The sequence below is a fragment of the Micrasema longulum genome, unplaced genomic scaffold (genome assembly GCF_059751315.1).
Source record: "Micrasema longulum isolate JH-2025_06_02 unplaced genomic scaffold, ASM5975131v1 h1tg000086l, whole genome shotgun sequence".
NCBI lineage: Eukaryota > Metazoa > Arthropoda > Insecta > Trichoptera > Brachycentridae > Micrasema > Micrasema longulum.
The window spans coordinates 1,041,224-1,048,449 of NW_028277292.1; positions in this window are offsets into that span (position 1 = coordinate 1,041,224).

Below are 7,226 nucleotides of genomic sequence, written 5' to 3' on the forward strand. Positions count from 1 at the left end.
ACGAATGTAATTTTGTGATACACGTTAAATTAGAATTATCAACATTTTCTGTATGTGCAGACTATAAGTTTACTACTTGTAAATATACCTAGAATTTCTAAAGATAATTAATCAGGGATTAAACTCAGCACTCCATACACTAAATTTATGTACATTAATTTACGAGTATATATTTACACTACTACAATACTAAATTTAGACAATTGAATAATAATAATAAATATACGTATTGACTTTGATAAAATAAGTATTAATGAAAAAAAGTTATGTGAGGGTCATAAATATTTAGAATATAAATGACGTAAAATAATAAAGTATTGTATTGACCGGTCGCCGTCGCGTCGTACAAATCCACACGGGCGGAGTAAAAATTACACTGGGTGGATTGATTTCTATTGTATTTTTTATTTATTTATTTAATGGTAGGCAAACGCAATAACTAGTTCACCGTGAGACCAAATAATCTACACTGATTTTTTTTTGCAGGAGCTTTGCCTGAGAGTAGTCACTAAACAAATTAAAGTAATAAAAAAATATACGTAACAAAAATCAACCACCCTAATTTTAGCGTGTCATGTGAAATTATATAATACAACGAAAACTTTTACGAAAAAAAAAAAATTATGAAAAATAAATAAAAAACAATGTGAACCAATTAAGACAAGTTTATTTATAAAAGCGTCATATGTTTTTGAAAAAATATGTCATCGACTTAATCGATTATAAATTTAGTTACAAAGAACTGAAACCATTTTTTAATAATTTTGGTGATTTTTTTTGAAAGCCCTTCAGTAAAATACTACTAGACCTTGGACATAATGTTTAATCTAAATATAGGAATTTAAAAATTTTAAATTATTTTATTGGACATTTTAGTGCGATTCAAATGTATTATTAGTCTGATTTTACTTTACTTCGGGATTCGAAACACATGTATCCAGATTTACCATTCATTTATAACGATGTTTTATTTTTGTTGTATTTGAGGAGTTAGGGAAGATGGACAAGCTGAAGGCAATATTTTTTATAGCTTTTTGAAGGCAGAATGTATATGTAGGTTGGTAGTAGTTTATGCTTTTCATGAGCTTATCTACTATTACATACAAGTAATGCCTAACATCCATACTTACAAAAAAAACATTCATGGCGCATATTTTTATGCCCCACTTAAAAAGGGAAAAAAAGGACGGAGAAAGATAAGGGCTGTAAAAGTATCCACTTTTGGGTGATTTTAGTGGTAGATGTTGGTTCGTACATTTTAAATTTACAGCGAAATCAGAACAACACATATATTATATACAACACAGGATGATACAAATGGAGAGCGAATTCTCCCAAAATAGTTTAAATCACATATGTTTGTTCTAGCGTTTCATTACTCTGCTATTCCACATACGAGTATCTATACAAAATGTAATATCTACATATCACGACCGAGATGAAAATAAATAAATAATTTCAATGTTATTAAGGGATGGATTTGGCATTATTTGACGATGTTTTTGTATTGATCTATTTTTATTTTATGTTCTAATTAATTTAATGTTAATTAATTAGATGTTTATAGAAATCTATATTTTAGCCCATTTATGTATACAAACACACGCTCAAATGCAAAATGTCTAGGATCAAAAATGAATATAAATAACCGTTTCTTCTGTTTTATTCTGTAATAATTACGTTTTTTTTAAATTATGAAGTGAGATTTTCATTTTAGTATTTACAAACAAATTTATTTAAATTTGCAATTTCTCATTTTTGGAAATTAAAATAAATTCTGAATTATATGTTGTCATGTTTTAAATATTTTATCTACATTCTGACTTTCCAAAAAACGAAACAAAGAATTATTAAACGATAAACGTTTTACGATTTCTTAAACAATTTCAATTACTTTAAAGAAGGCAAAAATTATAAAATTAAATGAACCGGTTATGAAACAACGATTTTCATTTCACAAAAGTGACTTTTAAAATATTTATTCCTTAAACAATTTTTTTATTTTTTAAATGTTTTTATTGAAAAAATGTTGCGGAATTTATCGTTTGTCCAAGGTCTTTAATATTATATTTATTTACACCTTAATCTAGATAAAAACATTGCACATTATGTAAAATAAATCCAAAAAAATAACAGTATGAAAAAAATCATAATCAAAACCAACAAAATCAGTTGGTTTTGCTATTGTATTTAATTTAATTTTAGCAGGCATACAACTTAAAACAAATTGATAATTTAAAAACATTGAAACTATACTAAATTAACAATGTTTTGAGTATCTCCAAATGTTTGTAGATAGGCTGGATTTCCTCCCTAGGGAGATGATGATCTGATGTTAAATAATTAGAAGAATTCCGAATATGATAAAAGTGGGGCATAGGTATGTAAGAATATATATTTACAAATTACGTATTTACATAGAAAAAATAACCAGATGTACAGGAAGATATAAATTTGCGGTGGTTCAACTATCTATTATTCTATTGTGGATTATTGGCAAATAATTATTAGCATTGGCTTTAAAAATTATTTGCTAGTAAGGCAAAGGGAATGCGCCGTACAACCACTCTTCACAAGATACAATATCGTGTGTATGGTTGCTATGAAAATAACGTAAAACCTTTAAAATATCGTAGAAATTAATATTCTTTATGTGAATATCAATGCTAATATAAGGAGTTTATGTTTAAGCCAAAAGTAGACAAAAGAATATCAAATAAACAAAAAAGCATATTATTAAGTGTTAACATAAGTTTTGTCTGTTTTTTTTTCTAAATGAAGAAGAGGACAAATAAAATGAAATTAGTCAATAATGTATTCTCTTTATTCTTTTTATTTGTTTTCTCCATTTTTCCCTCGATTGAATTCGAATAAAAGACGTCGAAAATGCTCACTTTTTTCTACTTGACATTCCAATTTGAAAGCTTGTAATCAAATAAAATACGTTGTGTAAAAACAAACAATATCTTGCAGAGAATAAAATTTTCTTTCGAATGGCGAATATTCTTTACCATTTTTTTTACTTTTGGTGATCGTTTTTGAATTTGGATAAAACGGATACAACGCACGTATGTTAACACCTAATATTTTGCTGTAGTGCTTCGATAAAGATATTTGTAAACATACCAAGCATATAACTCCTTGGTTTTTGTTTTGTATTAATTGTTATGGTTTAGTAAAATGTAAACGGGAAAATGTTGTTTTGTGATTGGGAAGTGAGGTTTGAGGGTGGCACTGTATAATGCAAAGACTACACCAAATTACGACACAAATACAGAAATCTTTACACTTGGGCTACAAAAATATTTCCTTAAGTTAAACACTCAGTATATATAGACGACAAATATATGTTAAACTATTTCCATGTTGAACTCCGCAGGTCAGGTGCTTGGCAGATTTTTGTACGTTAAGTTTAGTAACGCAGTTGTATAACGCTATGTAATCGGAATCATATCTCGAATTCTAGTAACGCACTGCATTACTATCCTTACCGACAAATAATTCTGAATAATAAAGCTAATGAAAGCTTTCGAAAAAAATTCATAAAAAACCAAAGTATTTATTTTATATTTTTACTCATGATTATGTATAGTATGTGTTCATACTATTCACGAATCCTATGCGTCATTATCAGACGTCTCCTAACTAGATTTAAAGAAAGGTGATTCAAATACTATACACCGGGAACTGAGGACTGACCAAGCGACAAAATGTCTACTTTGTAAATAAATGTTTAATCAAATAATATAATATCATAAACAAATAAATGTAGATAGATTCTTAGATAGATTTCTTATATTATAAATAATCAAAGTAATGTTTTTATGCATGTAAATAGACAAAATAGAAAGTTAGAAAAGGGAAATTATTATTATGTTAAAATTAAAAAATTAAGATTAGCTGGCTTATAATACGATCGAATTTTTTTTCTTATTGCAAGACTTGTGAGCTGACTGATTCTAAACACTCGTGTGGTAGATAACAGTAATTCGGTTTGCTGTTTTAACTGCATGGAACTACTCGTGCATTTTGTTGCGTTGGGATCGCTCCATCGCCATCGTATTGTGGAGATTTAAGTACTTTACGGTCCCTTTGCTGTACTCCGAATGAACGGTATATACACCCCCCTTTAAACGTAGCTAAATGCAACCCTCGCTAAGCGGGTTAGCGAATCAATGCTGATTTATGTTAAATTTTTCTAAGGTGATGTAACTATTCCGCGAGCGAAACTTTACCAGCAGAAGCTTAAACATTTCTAAAACACCTTCTCTCGATGTTTATCTACGGTCGCATAAGAACTATTGTTAATACCATAAAATTAACTCATATACTGCCTTGATCAGATAACAAATTATTTAAAATAATTACCCTTTTATTAACAAACAAAATAAAAAAGTACCCCGAAATAAATGTTATTTCGGAAATAAATATTTATAACTACTACAAACTTTATTTATGGGTAGTTTTTATTCGAATAAGAAAATGTCTTCAGTTTTATATTTTAAATTTTGTCAAGTTAATGTTATTTTAACTGAATTAAATAAATAACTGATATAAAAACTAGAAGAATAAAAAACAAGGGGTGTATTTTTTTAAACTCTAGAGTAGTGTTGTTCATCCTTTTTGAAAACGCGACCGCTTTGGGAGTTGAAAAAATCTGACGACGCAGGGTCAATTTTTACTCTATTTTATTTTATCATACTTCTCGTATGTCAGTAATTTTAACAAGTACATATTGAATTTTCTTCCTACTGAGACCATATTATTCATTATTAATCGAAAAACCAAGTAAATACAAGGTAGGAGCGCAGAGGGTGCAGCTGATCGGGCGGATTGTTAAAATTAAATTAAATTCGCATAAGATTGACGTTTTCTGGACGTAAGCGTAGTGACAACCAGAATATTCAGAGCTGCCGAGGGAAGCTATGAAATTACTGGAGCTTTTTGCCACATCTTACTATATAAAAGGGGAGACCGAGGAGAGTTGTAACAGAGGAGAGTTGAAACAATGGCGATTTCGAGAAATCTATGATCGATGGCGAACTAGGAATATCACGCATTTATTGTATTTTTGACGTGCCACTTAATGGAGTTGGAAAAAGCAGTCTACAGAGAGTGGTTGTGTGTATACGACATCTGGACGGAAAAAAATGATCAAAAGTAAGTTTTTGGCCAGTATTTTAATAGTCTGTTATTCGATACGTATTACGTGAACGCTGAAGTAATATTAATTCCTACATGCACTGACTATTTAAGTTTTAAAGCGTGATATTATTTTTTAAAGCTTGTCTCTTGTTAAGAGGTTAAACAGCTTGTTTTAACTGTCTTCTTTTTTTTTTATTACTTTAATGTTTTGTGATGTGAATTTTGACACCGAATTGTTAATTGTTCTTGTTTTAGAATGCCCAATCAATATGTATAAAAGACTCTTTTGCTATAATTTATGAGTACTGCACAATAAAGCCTAATCAATATATTTTTATTGATGAACATACCAACGGTAGATTACAGCAGTTACATTTATTTCACACGTATCACACGTTCATTTTTATCTCCAAATACCAAACTGTTACAACTTACCTTGACCTCTGTTTCAACTTACTTCGGTACTAGGAAAGTTGAAACGCAAGGAGTTTTTTTCAGTTTTAGTCAATTTTCAAATATAAAGTTCATTGAGGTAAGTCTATTTTAGGCTGAGATATAATAGGTAGTGTTAAAACTATTTCAACCCTCCTCGGTCTCCCCTATGTAAACTAAAGTTTTCTTCAATGGTGGACAAAAAAACTAAAAATATAAACACGATATGACAAATTGTTTCAAAATATACAAGCATAGCCTTTTCACGGAAATTATTGTATTTTTACTGTAGCGTATGACCTGAACCCTCGCTTTTTACTTTTACCTTGCTTGCGACAGCGACCAACTGGTTGAAAAACACTGCTCTAGATAAATATTTTTTATATTTTTTGTACTAATAATTAATAATATGTAATTCATTACTATAATAATATATTGCAATAATACTTTTTTTATCCTAGGAAACCCTAAGCCATCGTTTCTCAAATTGGGAGTCGTAATTTATACGAAGGTAGGTACATACTCGAATATAGTAAAAAAAAAAAAAATTGAATTATTTACTGGAATATATTTCAATAACTCCAATTACTGGAATATTTTCCAGGAGCAAAGAAAATTTTCTCGGAAAGGTGAGTTCTCGATCCGTTGGCATGAACATTTTGTCGCAGTTTGAAAATTACCGATCGAATCTCACAATCAACTAATTCAAATACCGACTGAAAAAATAATACTACTAGATGTGGTAAAAACAATAGATATGAGAAATGAGAGAAATAACCCGTAGGGCCTTTCTTACAAACCCGGTATAAAGTTATGCCTAGGCATAGCGGTAAAAATTTCTACGTCGTTCATTGGTATTTATTACGTCAGTAATCTTTAACTAATAAACCAAGTTACATTTTAGGGAAGAGGCAAGGTTTTATTTTTTGGGAAAGATATTTAATATATTGAGAAACGATGCCTTAAGCGATTAGTTAACTTTTAATCCTACGAAGTATTCATAATCAGTATTCTAGATTATTTATAAGTACTAATCTTTTGAATGAAACTTTATGTCCGCCATTTAAAAAAAAACGCCATTTTTATAATCACACTGCAGGTATGTCATTAGTCTGTTTTTCTTTCAATCAATCTGTCACTTAGATTGTCGTAAAGTCGGTCAACAACATGATATTAAACTATTTAAGTAACGTATTCTAGACCACAATTTTAACGAATACTCTAATTTTCTGATTTGACTTAATAGAGGGATATTAGCACGGATGTCTTTAAAAATTTAAGTACTGAACGAATATGATCTGGTTATAAGAAAGCTATGGTTTATTCTTGCCATACTATATCATTCAAACTCGCCTATATAACTTGTTCAGCATCAACATACCCATCACCTTCTCATATTTTCTTTCTCTCATTCTATCTCATTTATAGGCAATTTTCGTTCATAAATCAAATCACTTTTAAACGTCTACGTCCATTATTTTGATTTTTTTCACCGTCAAGGGAAAAACTTGAAATTTTGTAAAATTTTATTAAGTTTATTAACTATTGATTCTAAATTAAATTTATATCCAACATTTATTATGAGAAAACACCAATTTCGAATTTTGAGGCAGGTGGTAAAATAAATAATTTGTTTAACGTTTTTTATG